The sequence below is a fragment of the Coregonus lavaretus genome (genome assembly GCF_964263955.1).
Source record: "Coregonus lavaretus genome assembly, chromosome: 3".
Taxonomy (NCBI): domain Eukaryota; kingdom Metazoa; phylum Chordata; class Actinopteri; order Salmoniformes; family Salmonidae; genus Coregonus; species Coregonus lavaretus.
Genome location: NC_139990.1, coordinates 49656812 through 49678483, shown reverse-complemented (window position 1 = coordinate 49678483; position 21672 = coordinate 49656812). Strand labels below are relative to the sequence as shown.

The following is a 21672-nucleotide window of genomic DNA, read 5'->3' as shown; positions in this document are numbered from 1 at the left end:
ATGGGGATGTGTGAAACTTACTCCTCAGCCTGAAGTGTCCCCACTTGCGCCAGAGAATAGCTAGCTTTTAGTGTGGCGCCGACTGGTAAGACGCTTCAGGAGGGCAGTCACGTGCAAGGCAGAGGTTCTGAATTTGCGCCAGGTATGGGCTGAATCGGGAGGAAGTGGTACTCGCTAAGCAAGCAGCATGACGTCCTTTATACTTACTTTACTGTGGGAAGACATTGATCTGTTTGCTGTTGCGCTCTGGACAGCCGTTCATTAGTATAGCTATTAGTCTTATCACCTCACAACTAGGTAAGCTGTTTCATCCTGGAACAGTATTCTCCTGCTTTGGTCTGTTTCAGTCATTGCAGGAAGTCCTGAAGAGCAGGAGTGTGTGAAGGGTTTGGTCCCAGCCCAGCTCTAACACCTGACTTAAAGTAATCAACATAACGAATCATGGCAATAGGCTATGATTTGTAATCCGGTATGAACTGGGCTGAAACAAAAGCTTATACACACTCCTGCCATTCAGATCTGGAGATGTCCACCTTTTTAAGTCAGTATTCTGTACTATGGGTACAATTGGAGCGGGGATTTTGATGGTATTGATATACACTGAGTGTACAAAACATTTCCATGACACACTGACCAGATGAATCCAGGTGAAAGCTATGATCCCTTATTTTTGTCAATTATCAAATCCACTTCAATCAGTGTAGATGAAGGGGAGGAGACAGGTTAAAGAAGGAGTTTTAAGCCTTGAGACAATTGAGACATGGATTGTTGTTCCTCCCACACCCGGACGTTGTGTGAGGGGAGATGGAGTTACACCGGGATGCCACCGGGCTGCAAGCAAAGTTGGGAGAAGAGGAATATTGGGACAGGGATACAGAAAGGTGGATTTCTGAGGAGGAATGGAGGGGGGGAAATAGGAAGAAGAGGTTGAAGAAAATGAGGAAAGCAGAGGTTGGATTTGAATTTGAGGAAGATGGTGATAAAAATGGACATGAGGTGTCGAAGAAGATTGGTGTCAAGCCATGCGCCAGACCGAGTACTGGAGGTGAAATGGAAGTGAATGAGGGCGAGTTAAATGAGGTGGAAGGTTTGGTGAAGAGCTCTGAGCCTGAGCATGGCATCGATGGACATGATAAAGAAGAATCTGGTCCAGTAGGAGTGACATATTTGGAGAAAGTGGATCCTTGCCTTTTGGCAGATCCATTTGTGGTTTCAGGGTGGGTGGGAAAGGAGTTGGGTGCAGTTGAATCAGTGAAGTCCTGTAGTGGACTTGTGATATTTGTTTGTGTTTCTTCTGACCAGAGGGAGCGGGCGCCCTGTGTCACGCAACTTGGGTCAAGATCTGTTTCTTTCTTTGCTCTTAGGAACAGGGCACCATTGAAAGGAGTGATTTCTGGGGTAGCGTTAAGTGTGGAGATGGAGCAATTGAAGTTGAAGATTCCCGGTGTTTGTGACTCCCGCCGTTTGGTGCTACGCAGACCTGGTGGTGAGCGTGGTGAAACAGAGGAGTCACTGTCAGTACTTTTGAGTTTTGAGTCAATCTTTACTCGACAAAGTCATGTAAGGATATCAGTTATACTGTTAGAGCTTTTGTGGCGATTCCACTGCGCTGTTTCAGGTGCAACGTTTATGGTCATGTTGCAGCAGTGTGTAGGAGGGAGATTCCAAGATGTGGGAAGTGTGCAGGAGGGCATGGGACAGAGGATTGTGTCGTTTTGGTGGATAAAGTTGTGGTGTTAACTGTAGGGGTGCCCTGTGCAAGAGAGGCAGGTTGAGGTGGCTGGAGTCAGAGTAGTGCAGAAGGTGTCCTATGCTGAGGCAGTGAAGAAAGTAGAGGAGGATGGGTCAAGGGTGAGTGTCCTGAGACAATCCCTGTGAGTAAATCAAATCAAATGTTATTTGCCACGTGCCGAATACAACAGGTGTAGACATTACAGTGAAATGCTTACTTACAAGCCCTTAACCAACAATGCAGTTTTTTAAAGCAAAAATAAAATAAAAAAAGTGTTGTGAAAAATAAAAGCAAATAACTAAAGAGCAGCAGTAAAATAAAATAACAGTAGGGAGGCTATATACAGGGGGGTACCGGTACAGAGTCAATGTGTGGGGGCACCGGCTAGTCGAGGTAATTGAGGTAATATGTACATGTGGGTAGAGTTAAAGTGACTATGCATAAATAGTAAACAGAGTAGCAGCAGCGTAAGAGGGGGATGGGGGGGGTGGGGGGGGGGGGGGGGGGGGCAGTGCAAATAGTCTGGGTAGCCATGATTAGCTGTTCAGGAGTCTTATAGCTTGGGGGTAGAAGCTGTTAAGAAGCCTTTTGGACTTACACTTGGCGCTCCGGTACCACTTGCCGTGCGGTAGCAGAGAGAACAGTCTATGACTAGGGTGGCTGGAGTCTTTGACAATTTAAAGGGCCTTCCTCTGACACCGCCTGGTATAGAGGTCCTGGATGGCAGGAGGCTTGGCCCCAGTGATGTACTGGGCCGTACGCACCACCCTCTGTAGTGCCTTGCGGTCGGAGGCCGAGCAGTTGCCATACCAGGCGGTGATGCAACCAGTCAGGATTCTCTTGATGGTGCAGCTGTATAATTTTTTGAGGATCTTTTCAGTCTCCTGAGGGGGAATAGGCTTTGTCGTGCCCTCTTCACGACTGTCTTGGTGTGTTTGGACCATGATAGTTTGTTGGTGATGTGGACACCAAGGAACTTGAAGCTCTCAACCTGTTCCACTACAGCCCCGTCGATGAGAATGGGGGCATGCTCAGTCCTCTTTTTTTTTTCTTCCTGTAGACCACAATCATCTCCTTAGTAGTAGATTTGTACCAGCACAGAGGGATAGGCCAACGAGTGATTTATGCTTCAGTAAGGTTGGCTTCTTAGCGTTCATAGCAATGGTTATCAACTGTACCGCAGAAATGGAACGTAAATCACAGAAAATAAATGATGGGGTGGCAGCTGCAGAGAAGTATTTGGGTATACGAGATTTGACTTCAGAAGAGTTACAGGGTGTGTTGAGTGGTGGTATCCCATCCTCCCAGGCCATTGGCATGGTGCTGGAGCAGATCGTTTTAAAAATTATTATTATATATGTCACAGGCCGGCTCATAGCCTGTGGCAAAAATGAGGGGACATGAACAACAGGTATAGGCCAATCAAAAGGTTCTTTATTGTAAACCAAAAACTATTAACTTTAAACAAAGAAAAAGGAATGAGGTGTGGAAATGTCATAATGTAGGCAAGGTGCATGAATCTGTGTATGTGAACATGACTGAGTGGAAACTAAGTAAACCTACAAAGGAACAAACAAAACAGGATCATACCTGGAGGAGCAGGGAGAGAGAGAGAGAGTGGTTAGTGATGCAGTTTTAAATACCCTGAGCCCAGGTGGCTCCAATCACACCAACTCCAATCACTAACGACCCTCCTCTGCCTGCAGGAGGAACCGCCCCTGCACTGCAGAGGAGGGGCCGTGACATATATATATATATATATATATATAAAAAATTGTATCACAAAGTATAATGGATTTATATTATAGTCCAGTTGGGGGCGGTAATGCAACATATTGGATGCCAACGGCCGTTAAACCCTAAAGAAGAAGACATGGATTGCGTATGTGTGCCATTCAGAGGGTGAATGGCAAGACAAAAGATTTAAGTGCCTTTGAATGGGGTATGGAAGTAGCTTCCAAGCGCACCGGTTTGAGTTTGTATCAAGAATGGTCCACCACCCAAAGAACTCAACTCAACTCGACACAACTGTGGGAAGCGTTGGAGTCAACATGGGCCAGCATCCCTGTGGAACGCTTTTGAGACCTTGTAGAGTCCATGCCTTGACGAATTGAGGCTGTTCTGAGGGAAAAAGGGGGTGCAACTCAATATTAGGTGTTCCTAATGTTTTAAACACTCAGTGTACAACGCATGCTCCACTCTCCAGTTGAACTTGTTGACTGATGCCAAGGCGGTGGCTGCTATGAAGGAAGCAGCTGCGGACCAGAAGACTGCAGCATTGGTCCACACCTGCCCTGTCTGTCAGGTGAGTAGTATTGGTTGGTACTGTATGTGTCTTTAGGTTCCTCTCCATGTGTAGGCTATTGTACTGGCCTGTGTGGTACAGTCTTTCATATGTGTAGTAGTTTGTTGCAATGTATTGCTTAGTTTATCATTTGTCAACTTTGAATTCAATCTATGCCACAGATTAACTTCCTTCATTTTGTACTTGACCTTTTATAGATGCAGACCCAAAGTCGTTCAAGCAGCACATTGAAAGCAAGCATTCCAAGTGGGGGTAAGAGATTCTTCCATCATTCACACACAGTAGACAGTGTAAACCACCATGTTGTCTACAAAATGCTGCCCTCCATGCTTTAGTTGTATTGTGTATGGTTCCATTTGTGGAAATGCTGTGATCACTCATTGTCTTTAAAGTTGTGATTCACAGACACACGATGACCACAATTTGAATGCTGAAACTGAGACGAAATGACGTCGATGGACACATGCTGAGACCCCGAGTATGACTGGACATGGGATGGATATTTGTGACAATGACCTAAAAGGGGTGCAGAAGCACACCATCACCCCATTTTATGTTTATTCCATGGCCAACCATCCCTCTAGCTACCCCTTATTCCACACTATGCCTTTTATGCCCCATGGTCCCTCAACTTCGGACACTTTGGACCTCTCCATCTTATCAGTTTAAACCCACCCTTCCTTCACTTGTTTTTCTCCTGATTGGATAACATCTAGATTGTGTTGTGGTGTACTTTTCTTTCACCTGTGTAATGCTGTCCTCCTGCTTATTCCGGGGTTCAGACTGAATGCAGTGGTAAATGTGCTGCTCACAATTGACATCAGCAACATGTACCTGTTACATTGACAAGAAGGGTGTTGATATAGCTGCGTTTAGGCATGGCTTCCTTGTTTTGAGTCTGTTAAGTGTGTTTCTCATTCTGCTGGAGTTGACCTAGTATTTTTTATATTAAACCTACCTTACACATTCAGTTGTTTCTCCATTTGTAACTCACCCACCAAAAATCACAATATGCTGTTTTACATTATTTTTGCTGGTCTAATTCCTAAAATGGAAAAGCAGAAGAATCTGTGCTCTCTGATGGTAATAAGAGTTCATATGGTGCTCTTCGATGTCCCGGGTTTGTGGCATTGATGAATAAATCATTTCATCTTTACTTCAAGTCAGATGTTTGTTATGCATGAAAGGCATATGTTTGCATTGTTTACTATTTTGATATGTTTAAAACAATGTGATTGTTGGAGTTCAGGTGTTTGACATGATTGATGGGTGACTAGGTGCATTCTTGTCAAATAAATATGCTTATTCATGATTATGGACACATTCTGCAATGAGTTAATCTGTTTTTCAATCTGCAACCGAACATGTCAACAAGTTAGTTCTGAATCGCTTGAATACAGCAGTGCATTCTGACACCATGAATTGAAATAGATTTCATCTCGTTCATATAGTTGGCAGAAATGATAAGGGATTAAATATTGACCTCCACCGGCTGAAGGAGAAGAGGATATGGTAAAATAAGGGTATGTTGCTAGTAATATCAGAGGTAGGTAGCAAGCTAGCTTCTTTGCAAAACACTAGCTTAGTATGCATGGCACATTGTCAATATGACTGCTACTAGGATATTATTCTGTACAAGACAAGACCAAATGCATAAATAAGCCAACAAATATTAGTTCAATAAAATATGGAACAGTAAATTAAAATGTTCAATAGATATTTTGTTTTGGATCAAGGTAACTAGTAGCTGTCAGCTAGAGATGATATGCAGTAGCCTGCAGTGATTTGTAGTTTTGCATGATGTCTACTTTGATGCTAATTAGCTTTTTCGTATCTGAGACTAAATAGAGCTGAATATATTGATAAAAGTCACCTTGTCTGAGAGAGATTTACACAGTTATCAAAATGTCACACCAGGGAAAGCCTACATGAAACACAGACCTTGTTTGAAGTGGTTCTTCAAAAAATGAATGGTTAAAAACGATTGGAACCATTTCTGTGTTTGACCGCTAGGTTTTACAGGTATTATGACGCGTCCACTGTGGGGCTCTATTATGGGGATAAAAATTGTCTGACTTGCACCTACATGAGGACTGCATGAACTTTACAAAAACCATGTGATCAAAGGTCATGAAGTTTTGACTGCAGTCGACTCACACAAACGTGACCAAAGACATGACTGAAACAGGAACCAACTTTGCCCGAAAATCACTTTGTATGGAAGTGGCGTGAAAAGAGTGTCCCATTCATGTATACAGTGGAGAAATGAATGTGATTGGAGGTTCTCTCTAACCAACTGATAGTACAATATATAAAATAAATAATACAGTAAATGTACAGTTTGAGAGTGTGGGTTGGACATTATTTAGACATTACCAAAATATATATATATATATAAACGATGGCAATACTGCCATGTTGCACTGAGCCTTGCTGTTTGAAAACCACGTGAGTGTCCGACTTTCGGGCTGTTGCAGATGCACCGGCTTCACTCAACTTGTCTGCAGTCGGTTGCATCACTCAAACGAGCCCACTGAGATGGACACTGATTTCATTAATACCCCACTTTGTTCTTAATGCTATTGAAGTAATGACATGATATACTACTTAGAAATCAGCTCAACATCCACATCTAGGAGCTTAAACAAAGGCATGATACAAATGGCTAAGAGAATTGTTGTATTCCAAATGGAATTGGTTTATTCCAAATGGTTAAAATAATAAATGAATCAACAAATGGAAATCAACCTAAGGCACAAACAACCGTATTATCTTTTTACGAAGTCATCATATAAACATATGTGTCACTATTGCTGAATAGTAAATGAGCACATACAGTAGTTATTACAGAGACAACTGAAGCTTGTTTAACAACTAAAAGTCAGACAGTAAATACTTCTGAAGCTGGCCTAGATTATATAATTTTTGCCTATACTCCAACACCTCGTCAACAGTTTGAATATCAGTCAAACAAAAAGACAGTATCACACTGTGGTGTTACAGAAACAGCTGGTGACCACCACCATCATTCCTGTCCCCAAGAACTCTAAGGCTTCATGTCACAATGACTACCACCCTTTAGCACTCACTTCTGTAATCATGAAGTGCTTTGAGAGGCTAGTTATGGAACACATTAACTCCACCATCCCAAACATCCTAGACCAGGGATCAACAACTAGATTCAGCCAAGGGCCAATAATTTTTTTTGAGCAGATGGTCAGGGGGCCAGAACATAATTGCAAATAATTTGTAGACTGCAAATTATTCATTCATTTCAAACCTTGCTTACATTTGTATGTGATCACGTCTTGTCTCTCTATTATGCGTGGGAATACTTGCGAACAGATTTCTTAAAATAAAATGACTTGGAACAGATTTCCTGGTGTTGTTTTACAGTCTTTTATGTCAAACAACAAAAAGGTCACTGGGGACGATGAGTCAACCTACAGGGAGAAGGTCAGTGACCTGGCAGTGTAGTGCCAGAGCAACAACCTCTCCCTCAACGTCAGTAAGACCAAGGTGCTGAACGTGGACTACAGGAAACGGGGGGGCGAGCACGACCCCATCCACATCGACGGGGCTGCAGTGGAGCAGGTCGAGAGCTTCAAGTTTCTCGGTTTCCAAATCATTAAAGACTTAAAAATGGTCCAAACACACACGCGACAGTGCCTTTTCCCCCTCAGGAGGTTGAAAAAGTTTGTCAAGGGCCCTCAAATCCTCAAACAGTTCTACTGCTATACCATTGATAGCATCTTGACTGGCTGCATCACTGCCTGGTATGGCAATAGCACCACCCTCAATTGCATGGCGCTACAGAGGGTGGTGCGGAAAACCGAGGACATCACTGGGGCCGAGCTTCCTGCTATCCAGGACATCTATATCAGGCGTGTAAGGAAGGCCCAGAAAATCATTACAGACTCCAGCCACCCAAGCCATAGACTATTATCTCTGCTTCCGCACGGCAAGCAGTAACGGTGCATCAAGTCTGACACCAACAGGCTCCTGAACAGCTTCTATCCCAAGCAATAAGACTGATAAATAGCAAACAAAATAGCTACACGGACTATCTGAGTTAACCTTGTATCTTTATTGACCTTTTATTTTTGCACTGTCTCTATGCAGACTCACAGGGGCCTACACACCCACACCCACACACACTCCATCTGCTCACTCACACATAATATGAAAATACATTTATACTGACTCTACACACCCGCACACCCATACAAGCTGCTGCTACTCTTTATCTTACATCCTGTTGCCTAGTCACCTTACCCCAATATATATCCACTTCCATCACTCCAGTATCCCTGAACATTGGAAATATGGTATTGGAACTGACCCTGTATATAATATGCTTACTTACTTATTGTGTTCTTCTTATTTCTCGTGTGTTGTTTCTAGTATTCTAGTATTCTAATATTGTTATTGATTATTGCATTGTTGGGTTTGAGTTTGCACAAAAGTCATTTCACTGTACTTGTGCATGTGACATTAAAAGTTGAAACTTAGCTGTGCTGTTCCACAGTTACAGAGGCCTTCACAGGTAAGATCCTAAGAGGGTGGTCACTACAGTAATTATTGATGTATGGCAAGACTTGTGTGTGAACGTGTGTAGGTGTGTGTTCTCGTCGGGATCAGAGAAAGACAGCATTCCTTTGTCCCAGTCCAGCTGTACTCTGACCTTCTCTACATGTTTCTGTACATGTCTGAGGTGATTGAAGGTACCTGGATATGTCTCTTCGTAGTATGTTGTTTTGTCATCTGGATCTTCTCCATTATAACTTATACACCAGACAGCCCTCTCTCCAGCCTCTCCCCTCTTTACAACTCCTTTTCTGTGGGAAGACTCAAAGATTACACCTAGGTGCCAGCGTTCAGTGTCCCCAACCTCAACGTCACAGTTGTGTGTTCCTGAGTGAAAGCCCTCGGTGCCCAGGACGGCAGAATGTAAGAAGAGATCGTCAAGATCCAACATATCTTCTTCAAACTTCTCAGGGTTGTCAGGAAGCTGCTGTTTCTCACCCTCTCTGGCACTGGTCAGATCCTCAGACAGGATGATACAGTATACACTATATATACAAAAGTATGTGGACACCCCTTCAAATTAGTGGATTTGGCCTCTATCTATCTCCTGTACAGATTTTCCTTGTACTATAAAAATGTCTGCCCTTACTACTTTCATCCTATTTCCTCTGCCAGCAAACTAACCCATTTTCCCAAATCAATGTTTTGATTTCTCCTCTACCCAGCTGCACCTGTATATCCACAATATAATTTTTCAGTGCTTTCTTTGCTATTATATCTACTATATAATTTCCAGTAACTCCTGTAAGAGCAGGAATCCAACAAAATAATGTATTTGTTACCCCAACAACAGCGCCATTAATTCTAACCATAAATCCAATCATTCTGATTTTCCAGATCTTAAACTAACAAAACTGACGCAGTGTCACGCCCTTACTCAGGGACTCTGATATGTTGAGTCAGGGTGTGTATATTCTTTGTTATCTATATTCTATGTTGTAGGTCTATTATGTGTAGATCTATGTTGGCCGGTGTGGTTCCCAATCAGAGGCAGCTGTAGCTCGTTGTCTCCTGCCATCCAGGACCTCTATACCAGGCGGTGTCAGAGGAAAGCCCTCAAAATTGTCAAAGACTCCAGCCACCCTAGTCATAGACTGTTCTCTCTGCTACCGCACGGCAAGCGGTACCGGAGTGCCAAGTCTAGGTCCAAAAGACTTCTCAACAGCTTCTACCCCCAAGCCATAAGACTCCTGAACAGCTAATCATGGCTACCCGGACTATTTGCACTGCCCCCCCCCCCCCCCCCCCCCCCCACCCCATCCTTTTACGCTGCTGCTACTCTGTTAATTATTTATGCATAGTCACTTTAACTCTGCCCACATGTACATATTACTTCAACTACCTCAACTAGCCGGTGCCCCCGCACATTGACTCTGCACCGGTACCCCCCTGCATATATAGCCTCCCTACTGTTATTTTATTTTACTTCTGCTCTTTTTTTCTCAACACTTTTTTTGTTGTTGTTTTATTTTTACTTTTTTGTTTAAAATAAATGCACTGTTGGTTAAGGGCTGTAAGTAAGCATTTATTGGGGATTTATTATTCTCCTAAATTGATGGGATGACTAACTTAGAAAGAATGCATTCTTGACTGGGCTAATGTAGGTTGTGACACCTGGCAGGCTGTGATTGATGTGAAGAGCTGTTTTAGGGGGTAAAATGAGATAAGGATTGTGTCTCCAAATGCTAGACTATACTGGTTCTTTGTGATCTGTGAACCTTCCTTGGACGTAGGAATGATGTCTAAGGGAGCTGGCTCTTCTCACTATGACAGGTTGTTATGATGAACGTATGCCTGGTAACAGAAGAGGCTGGCAACAGGGGTGCATCAACGGATTGGCTGAGTAAAGTTTAAACCACACTCAGTCCTTTACTCTGATTGGCCAGCAGAGAAGTGGGAAATTCTCTCTGTCAGAGTATTTGAGTATTGGATGTGAAACAATGTGTTAGTTCTCTGGGGTGCCCTGCGAGGTATCTCAGAGAGCCCGTATATACGAAACATCATATTTACCATTGAAGGTTTTTGCATTAATTAAAATAACAAGTATATCTTAGAAGTCGTGTTGACCTCTTTTGTTCCTAATACCAGATTTGAATTGACGCGACTTTGACAATTGGTGACACCCGACGCGATCTGGTAGAAGGGACTTCGCTGGATACTGTCCGGCCCATTTGGTCACCTCTTTCATCGAACCGTGTGTTTCACAAACTGCCCGGGCTTCTAAAAAGGTAAGCAGATACCTATTGTTAAATAACTAAAGATCTGCACATTGGCTTTATCCAAATTAATTTTGTGAAACACCTGTCTGATGTAAGTGAACTAAATTATGAAACTATTATGAGTAGATAAGCACAATATTGTGACATGCAAACCTTTGGTAAATGTGATTTTTAAACCATGGTACCAGAGAGTATTGATCTACCGGCAAGGTCCGTGGGAGACGGCTAGGTTCAGGAGACAATACTGACATCTACCGGCAAGGTCCGTAATTGCGACAATACGGCTAAGGTTCGGAAGATATAGGGAATAATTGGTTTAAGTAATTGCTATCGGCAAGGTTCGTAACTATGACAGTACGACTAAGGTTCGAAGAATTACACCGGCAAGGTCCGTAACTGAGATACGGCTAGGTTCGGGAAATTTTAGATAAATACTAGCGACTGGCAAGGTCCATAACTTCGAGGATATGGCTAGGTTCAGCGGAGTATTTTTTAAAGATAGTAGAGGAGACTGTGTGCCCAAGTAGAAGAGGCTGTGTGCCCAAATAGATTGTGTGTGGAATATAAGTGTGTCATTTATGACTGTGTGACATATTTGACTGTATGATAGGATTATGACTGTGTATTGTGAGTGAGTGCGATAACTGTGTACTATTTTTGCTGTGTGATAACTGTATACTACGCTTAACTGTGTACCATTTTTGGCTGTGAATACAAATAATATTTTAAAACAGTAAATAATGAGAATTACAATTAGGAAATAAGGTTTAAATTGTGCAAACGTTAACAAAAGACACCCATAGGAGGTACTATAAAAAGTTAGACAGTGCGAGTGTTGTCGTATGCATGAAAGTGTGAATGATAAACCTGTATACCTTGATAGAAGACAAATTGGGAATCAAAAGACGTTTGTGGCTGTTCAAACGGTATAATTTGGGAATAAATGTTGGATTTGTGGTTACTCAAACCATATAACCCGTCAGTGACAATCGAAAACATGAAATGAAAAGTGATGAATGAGTGTGACTGAACTAAAACGTTTGAACTGATATATTTGAAATATAACATTTGGTGTTTGACATAGCATAATACTGCTTTTGAATAGTTGTGTCGAAGCAATTCGGTTTAGTATTTGATTTGATGTTTGATGTTTGACATAGCATAATACTGGTTTTAGGTGCTTGGTTTGGGCTATTTGGTTTATTATTTGATTTAACGTTTGATGTTTGACCGTGCAAAATACTGGTTAAACAATTAGACGAAAGAATTCGGTTTATAAACGTGCACCAACTTTAACTAATTAGGTGGGAATTATTTGATTTAAATAAATAGACTGAAGTACTTTGAATAACGGCAGAATATTGGAAAACGCGCTAAAACGAGAAAACTGCTCCTCACAGCTCCTCAAAAAGCCTGTTCCCCCTGGACAAGAAAGAAGTAGAGTTGCGAGGGGAGGGGCTGAAGAGAGCGAAAGTGTGGCTTTTGGAGCCAGAAAAGACTGGCAGTTGGCTGGGAACGCATGTGGGTATCTGACGAGAGAATGTTCTAAACTTGCTCACCGAACGCAGACGTGCGTCATGGGTGAGAAAGTAGAGAATATTTACATTTGCATTTTTGGTAATTTGGCAGACGCTCTTGTCTAGAGCGATTTATGGGAGCAATTGGGGTTGAGTGCCTTGCTCGAGGGCACATCGGCAGATTTTTCGCCTGGTCGGCTCGGGGATTGTAACCGGTGACCTCTCGGTTGTTGGCGCGGCGCTATTGGTCACTAAACTGCCTGCCGCCCCATATGAGTTTAAGATTGTGACGTTGTTGGATAATGTGATTGGAATAAACTGACCATAAGTAATGTTGTTTTAGACGTAATGTATAATATAGTACAAAGCAAATAGAGGGTTAAATTGAACTAATTATCATGGTAGAGCTAACGTAGTACAGTGAGGGAACTTCATTTTGTGTCAGAGGGTAAGATGAGATCATTAATGGTACTATTGGTGGAAATCTATTTATCATATCAAGGCATGGAGTAACAATCTGCATTTATGAGTGTAAATTTCACTGCTGATGTGTTGATCGACTGAGTACGATGGAGTATTTGGTTTGGTAATGTTGAATGGACTATTTGTAGCGTGTTTAGGGGTTAAATAGAAAAACTAACTTATTCAATAGGGATCAAAGGGAGAGAGAGTTTTTTGCTGAGGTGAAAGCTACTGCGATTTTCATTTGGTGACGTCACTTGCTCTATGAACTGGGAGTAGTTACTTTGAGAGCATCGCAGATGGTGTGGAGTGACTGGCGATGTCCCTGGTTCGAACACAGGTAGGGACAGTAGACAAAGCTTTCGCAGTGGGGCTATATACCTAGATTACTATGTGGATTGAGAAATGTGAAAGGTTGAATTAGATAGCTTAAATAGAAGTATTCTAGAAAAGTCTATGAAAATATGTTATAAGGTTACCATGCGCTCTCCCCGAAGGAGCAAGGGGAGGGTGAGAGACAGTACAGTTCAGATGGTAGGAACATCATTAAATGTATGCTAATCAACGATAGCAAGTATTTGTTTTATTAATTAGGGCATAATCAGAGAGAACAGTTAAATAAATTGAATAGCGAACTGAAATGGTTTAGCGGGAAAATATAAATTTTTGGTACATTTTAGAACGATAATGTATTTTGGTTAAGTGGATGCAAGTGACATTGGCTGTTGTGATGGGGGAATAGCGCCAGCCTGTGGTGGGTTATGGATTTGTTACATAAACTTATATTTTAAACTAAAGTGATGGAATAGGCTACAATTAACATTATCAGAAAAAAGACACAATTTAATGTGAAATAGTTATTACAATTATTATTGATAGTTATTACAGTTATTATCATTGATCCAGTAATGATATAAGGATAGTAGAGGAAGGCAGGGGATTTAATCTCATTAGGGAAGTTATATTAGGAAGAAAATACCATTAAATGAGGGAACATTTGATGTAACCGTGATTGTATTGGCTAAAAACTCAAATATGACATTTACAGGGGGGACAGGAACAATAGAAGGGGAGACAGATTTTCCTACGGGGTTGAACAAATAATTGATAATGGATCATTTGAGATGAGATCACATGTAGCAGAGTTAGGGTAATCAATTAAATAATCATTGTATACTCAAGGAATTTTGAGTGGTTTAATGGATTAGTTAGGAGGAATTAGATTGATACAAACAATTATTGATGGGTTAAGACTGGGGATAAAGACTGGGGATATCATGTTTTGTGTGTATTACCATCTCTAGATTATAACCAGGAGAAAGAGATTAGCTCATCTCAGTTAGGCAGTATTTAGGTCAAAAGAGGGAGCTACCAAATTAAGTTGAGCCTAACTATATCTGATTGTTATTTTTCAATTGGGTTTTTCAAATAAATAAATTTAAAAAACACACCCAGCATGATGTTTATAAAGGGTTGTTATGTTGAATTTAGGGGATTTTCAACAGATCATGGGTGGTGTTTACTATGCTGTAGGACGGAACGGTTTGTTGGGGGATATTTGAACATAAATTAATGGAATTAGCTGCAGTAATCAGAGGAATGGTTATCACTAGGTAAATGGATAAAACAGGGGAAAAACATTACTGATTAGCAGAATACACCAAATGGGGATCAGTATGGCCACTCCACTGGGAGATATAGAAGAAAGTTAAATTGGAGAGCAAAAAGCCCAGCCCAGGGTCCACCTGGAGATAAGTTTTAACGGATGACAGGAAGAGATTTTCTTAACTCAGGAACAGGAGGCTGAGTTAGCAGCAATTCCGTTCAAATTATGGTCACAAGGACAACAGCTGTAGGACTAATTAAGGGGGTAGCTCCAGTACAAGTGATTCCTCGATCCGATAATAGACCATACCAAAAGCAATATACTATGAAACTATAAGCAATAAAAGGGATAACACCTACATTTGAGCATTTACTTAAGGGAGGGGTGATAATTCCTGGAGATGAGGTACAATGCAACTCTCCAGTATTTCCTGTTAGAAAGGAGGCACCTAGCGCCGACTGGAGGATGGTCATGGACTTACAGTTAGTTTAATAGAAATATGATTCCCAGAGTTCCATGTGTACCAGATCCACATACATTGCTGAACCAATTGAAACCAGAGAACTCCTATTTTACAGTGATAGATTTAGCTAATGCTTTCTTTAGTATCCAAGTTCATCCGGATAGTCAGGGGTGGTTTGGCTTTACTTTTCAGGGAAGGAAATGAACTTAGGCTAGGAGGCCTCAAGGCTACTCAGAAAGTCTTACAATCTTTGTCCAGGCTATAACTAAGAACTTGGGAAAGTTTGAACCTAGGGAAGGAAGCAAATGTTAGTTTATGTAGATGATATTCTATTGGCTAATCCCACTCAGGAGGGATGTAAGAGGGATACAATCCAATTGTTAACCTTCCTGGCAGAACAGGGACACAAAGTGAGCAAAAAGAAACTTCAACTTTGGCAGAGCGAGGTCATTTACCTAGGACACACTATAACACAGGAGGGGCGAATGTTAAACTCATCCAGGAAAACTGCTATATTTGAAGCGCCAAAACCGTTAAACAAAAAACAAATGATGAGTTTTTTGGTAATGATAAACTGCTGTAAAGCTTGGGTACTCCATTATGTACTGCATACGGGTAAATTAAGTGATCTTATCTATGGGAAGGCAATGGTAGCCCATGGTAAAGTAATTTGGAACTCTAAGGAGGCATACATACATCAGGGATGTTATCCAAATGGTAGAGAGTAACGAGGGATATGACATTGGTCGTGATTTAAAGATGATGAGGTTTTTTGGTGGGCTATTAGATATAACTGGGTTAATCATGAACATAGAGATTTTTATTCTTTGTTGCTAGACAGAAGACTTAGGTGACCTAAGAATGGACTTGTCATGTCCAACAATTAGTCTTCAGGTCAAGCCCGGGAGAACCTGGGTAGAACAGAGTTTGAACTAAACATAAGTGTTTTTACAAGATAAGAGATTGATTGATTGGATTACTAAATGATTCTGAACTGAATAAAAGTCGAATTTAGCTGCCATAAAAGACAAAGGAAGTGGGAGGAGCAATAAAGAAGCAAAAGACAATCTCAAAAATGAAAGGCATGGCAATTGGATGATAAATTACATAAGGAATGGTTTAGAAAGGTGGTAATATTGACACATGGGCAAATCATGTGTCAAAAAGGGGGAGTGATAGGATTAAATAATAAATATATACGAAGGAGAGGACAAAATACTTAAAAAAAAAAACCCAACAACAATAGAAATTGAGAGCTGAACATGTATGTGTGAAGATAGTTTATTAACCACACCCGTATGTCAGAGGTTTTGTGCCCCACAGGTGAACTAAAGGAGAAGGTGACCCACTCTATCTCACCAGGAGACTGGGTGTGGATCCCTAAAAGAAGAAAAACTGGAAGCAGGCCTGTTGGGAAGGGCCCTATCATGTCCTATTAGATCCACCTGGGTGCATGTCACACACTGCAAAAAGGTAAACCCAGTTACACACCTGATGAACAAACACAGAGTTAAGAGAAAGAACCGATCACCATTAGGGCTCGGGGGTTGGCTCCTTAACGAAGATTCCCTTACCCTGTCTGATCATCCCTGTGTGAGTTTGGTAGAAGGTGAAGCAATGGGTTGGCGTCTGACATGTTCTCAGGGCAAGGGTGGGGATTCACAGGTCTCCTGACGGTAGGTAGCTGTCTGATTGTGGGGGCCATATTCCTAACACACTCAAACCCTTCTGATCAGCCAAAAGTAGTAGTTAACCTAACACAAGTTGATAAAATAATACCTGAGCACAGTCTACGAAGGCATAGGAGACAGCTAGACGTAGGGAAAGGGGAAGTTTAGGGACTTTAGGGGAGGACATCACTATATGTATGTCACCATGTACATCCTGGGACTATGTAGTTGCTCATATCGAGAGCGTGGGGGATATGTAAATCTCCATACACAGTTTAGGGACAGGTGTAGTATTGTGAAAGTAAGGAATTACCAGAAATGGCAGTGCGACCCATAGAAGGGTAGGTACTGTCTGAAAGACTGAAGTACGCAAAAACAGGTTTATCCTCCATGCAAGCCACCTGGGAATGTGGTGAAAGAGTCTTGTAGTAACTTGAACTATCTGTATCCCCCGATAACAAAGTCATTCCGACCTAGGTTGCCTACGTTTGAAGTCTCAGGGGATTCTAATTGTTTTTCTAGGACTAGTAAGATAGGATACAGAGTAGGGCATCTTAGCTCTGCTCCTACACAGAGGATATCACAACTAAAAGAGACCATGACTAATCTCTCCTCTTTGTTGCAGCCAGAGGATTTTAGGAACCAAAACCAGGCCCGTGCTGACATCTGATGGTAGTGTGGTGATAACTGATTGTGAATTCACCTACATACACAAATAATCAAACATGTCAGAGACTGGTGAGTTGTCACGTAGAAAGTAAGACCTCCTCCCGGGATCCTTTGATGAAAGGATCCTTTGATGGGATAGGAGTACCTAGAGAGGTTCCAGAACATTTCAAAGCTAGGAATCAGATCGCAGTTGAGTTTGAATCAAGTATTTTCTGGTGGTCAACAATTAATAAAAACGTAGATTGGATGAATTATATTTACTATAACCAGCAAAGATTTATAAACCACACTTGTGATGCAATAAAGGGATTAGCTGAGCAGACAGTGGCAACTAGCTTAATGACATGGCAGAATAGAATAGCTTTAGATATGCTTTTGGCTGAGCGGGGCGGAGTTTGTGTTCTGTTTGGATATATGTGCTGTATTTTCATCCTCAAACAATATAGCACCGGACGGGTCAGTGACAAAAGAGCTTCAGGGGAGTAACTACACTGACGAACAAACTGGCTGAGAGATCTGGTATTGATAGCTCCATAAATGGTTGGTTTGATAACATATTTGGTAAATGGAAAACTATTGTTGTAACTATTCTGGGTGAAGTTATAGCTTCTATGGGTATACTTGTTCTTTGTGGATGTTGTCTTATTTCCTGTGTCTGAGGTTTGGTGAGAAAGGAGATGGGGAAGGTGATTTCCCAACAGATGGTGAGATCCGGCCCAATCCTGGACTCCGACCTAAGGAATTGAGGATATGACCTACCAGGCTTGGTGGAGTGACACTAGAGGGTGTCTAAAGGGGGCCAAAATATACTTCTCTGTTTGTGTTTTATGTTTTAATAGTCTTATGTTTAGTGTTCTATTAATCCTGTGTTTTATGCTTTATTAATCAAGTTAACCATGTGAATGTTTGTCTTTCCTTATGTGATGGTTTGAAGTTTTTTGATGACTGGTAACAATTTGCAAGTTGGGTGTAGATGGACTGAGGGTTTTAATTTTTTTGTATCATTATGGCCTATTAATAAAAGTGTGATTTTTTGTTTGTATTGTATTATAATGAATGATAATCTGTGTTTTCTTATTTTTTGAATCACACCTTATTAGGTGTGAAAAGGGGGATTATTGGGGATTTATTATTCTCCTAAATTGATGGGATGACTAACTTAGAAAGAATGCATTCTTGACTGGGCTAATGTAGGTTGTGACACCTGGCAGGCTGTGATTGATGTGAAGAGCTGTTTTAGGGGGTAAAATGAGATAAGGATTGTGTCTCCAAATGCTAGACTATACTGGTTCTTTGTGATCTGTGAACCTTCCTTGGACGTAGGAATGATGTCTAAGGGAGCTGGCTCTTCTCACTATGACAGGTTGTTATGATGAACGTATGCCTGGTAACAGAAGAGGCTGGCAACAGGGGTGCATCAACGGATTGGCTGAGTAAAGTTTAAACCACACTCAGTCCTTTACTCTGATTGGCCAGCAGAGAAGTGGGAAATTCTCTCTGTCAGAGTATTTGAGTATTGGATCTGAAACAATGTGCTAGTTCTCTGGGGTGCCCTGCGAGGTATCTCAGAGAGCCCGTATATACGACACATCATATTTACCATTGAAGGTTTTTGCATTAATTAAAATAACTAGTATATCTTAGAAGTCGTGTTGACCTCTTTTGTTCCTAATACCAGATTTGAATTGACGCGACTTTGACACATTTCACTGTAATGTCTGCACCTGTTGTATTCGGCGCATGTGGCCAATAAAATTTGATTTGATTTGATTTGATACTTAGGCAGCCTTTTGGCACTAGTGGGTTGTGGGATCTTGTTCCGTGTGAGGTTTGTTGTGTGTACCTTAGGACGTCACGTATCGTTGGTTTATTGTTTTGTCGTTGTGTTTATTCGTTAAATAAACTTGTTTGCATATCACGCTTCGCCTTGGTCCGTCCCGTTTATGAACGAACGTGACACGCAGATTCCGAACATATTACTACTCTTCTTGGTTACACCTCCTCTATCCATTGCAATCAATCGATGTGCAGTTCGCGAATGAATCGTTATTTTTGAACAACTCATTTTACTGACTCGAGAGGCATGATTCGTTTTTCGGAGTGACTCGTTCATTTTAGGGACAGTTAGAAATGTACTGGGGTGGGGGGGCTGGTCCAAAATAAGGGAGTGTTGTCTAACTTTTTTTTTTGCTTTTGGGGAGGGTTGTCTGTTTTTTTCCTAATTTACATTCGCCATTTTGCAGGTTTTACTATATAAATTCTTCCATTTAGCCACATTTCCTCATCTGCTTGTATGCACCTCCCCTATCAAGGTGTTTTGGTACTTGCCTTAAGCACAACACTATTCCATGTGCTTACTATACCACAGGTCAATATAGTCAACCAGTCAAATGTCTATCCTGCCATCTATCCATAATGACAATAGTGGTAGTTGGATCGTTTGTCCAAATCAGCAATAGGTTAACTAGCAATCATACCACACATAAAATCATTCAAATCTGCACAAATGTTCAATATAAATCCACAAGATAGCAGAATAACTGATAATCAGCGGAGAGGCCAGGTGTGTCATTGCGCATGAAAGAACAGTGAAGACACAACTCAAAAAGCTCCTCTATTGATCTTGTTTAGGGACAATACAATTATCCTACCTAGACTAGCCTACATCAGCACAATCCAATTAATAATTGCATTATTGTTTTCAAGTGAGAACAATTGAGTGGAATTCTACTCTAGGCTGTAAACTGCAGTGAAAATTCAATTTGAATAATGGCGCAAAAGCACTGTTATTTGAATGGTTCATTCCATTTGGATCAGTTGTGGGTCTACTCTCAACATATTATAGAAAGGCACAGTAGCAGACCAGTCTGGCTGTAGTTTTACTCCTGATACTGATGTGCTGTTGCCGATCATCATTCTCCCAAGTCAGGTTTTCATCAAGGATCTCTCTGTACTTTGCTCGGTTCATCTTTCCCCCGATATTGACAAGTCTCCCTGCCTCTGAAAAACATCCCCACAGTATGATGCTGCCACCACCATGCTTCACTGTAGGGATGGTGCCAGGTTTCCTCCAGATGTGATGCTTGGCATTCAGGTCAAAGAGTTCAATATTGGTTTCATCAGACCAGAGAATCTTGTTTCTCATGGTCTGAGAGTCCTTTAGGTGCCTTTTGGCAAACTCCAAGCAGGCTGTTATGTTCCTTTTACTGAGGAGTGGCTTCAGTCTGGCCACGCTACCATAAAGGCCTGATTGGTGGTGTGCTGCAGAGATGGTTGTCCTTCTGGAAGGTTCTCTCACAGAGGAACTCTGGAGCTCTATCAGAGTGACCATCAGGTTCTTGGTCACTTCCCTGACCAAGGCCCTTCTCCCCCGATTGCACAGTTTGGCTGGGCGGCCAGCTCTAGGAAGAGTGTTGGTGGTTCCAAACGTTTTCCATTTTAGAATGATGGAGGCCACTATGTTCTTGGGGACCTTCAATGCTGTAGAAATTTTTAGGTACCCATCCCCAGATCTGTGCCTCGACACAATCCTGTCTCAGAGCTCTACATAAAAAATGTATTCGACCTCATAGCTTGGTTTTTGCTCTGACAAGCAATGCCAATTATGGGACCTTATATAGACAGGTGTGTGCCTTTCCAAATCATGTCTTAATCAATTGAATGTACCACAGGTGAATTTCAATCAAGTTGTAGAAACATCTAAAAAATGATCAATGGAAACAGGATGCACCTGTGCTCAATTTCGAGTCTCATAGCAAAGGGTCTAAATAGTTTTGTAAATAAGGTATTGGTGTTTTTTCTAAAAACCTGTTTTCACTTTGTCATTATGGGGTATTGTGTGTAGATTGATGAGGAAAAACATTTTTAAAATACATTTTAGAATAAGGCTGTAGTGTAACAAAATGTGGAAAAAATCAAGGGGTCTGAATACTTTACGAATGCACTGTAGGCTACCTGTGCATGTTTATCCCCTCCACTCTGAAATAATTCCAGCATCCAAACTGCAATTTTCCATTGGATTAATGGAAAGAGACATATGTTACAAAACACCAAAAAGTTTAATGACATTAGGAGATTGTCAAACCAAGCCTTCGGTACTGAGTAGGGAGGGAAGGATGTATTTTCTGTTTTCAAGTTTGATATACTCTACTTGATTGTGGTGTTGAAAACACAAACCATGATGATAAGCGCTCAAAGTCGGTAATCTGTATACAGTTATGCGTTGCTTATTGGTTCTGTGTGGTGCATTTTTTGGGCATATATTTTATATAATTATAAAAACAGCACTAAAATGTTGAAAATATGACTTCCCCTTAGCTGATCATTGTCTGCAGTTTGCTCTGATTGTAGTGTAATGAGACAGGCAGGGAGAGTGAGCTCGTCCGTGGTGGTCAGCGGACCCTCAACCTTCTGGCCCGTTAGCCCTGCGTGGCATCGGTTGC

At 41.5% G+C, this 21672-nt stretch overlaps 1 long non-coding RNA gene across 1 annotated transcript; it reads left to right on the top strand.

The window, feature by feature from the left end:
• The first annotated feature begins 3537 nt into the window (after nucleotides 1-3537).
• Nucleotides 3538-5206, top strand: LOC311125909. Its single transcript, XR_014612923.1, has 3 exons — nucleotides 3538-4037; nucleotides 4235-4289; nucleotides 4430-5206. It is a non-coding gene; the product is annotated as an uncharacterized lncRNA (long non-coding RNA).
• The last annotated feature ends 16466 nt before the right edge of the window (nucleotides 5207-21672 follow it).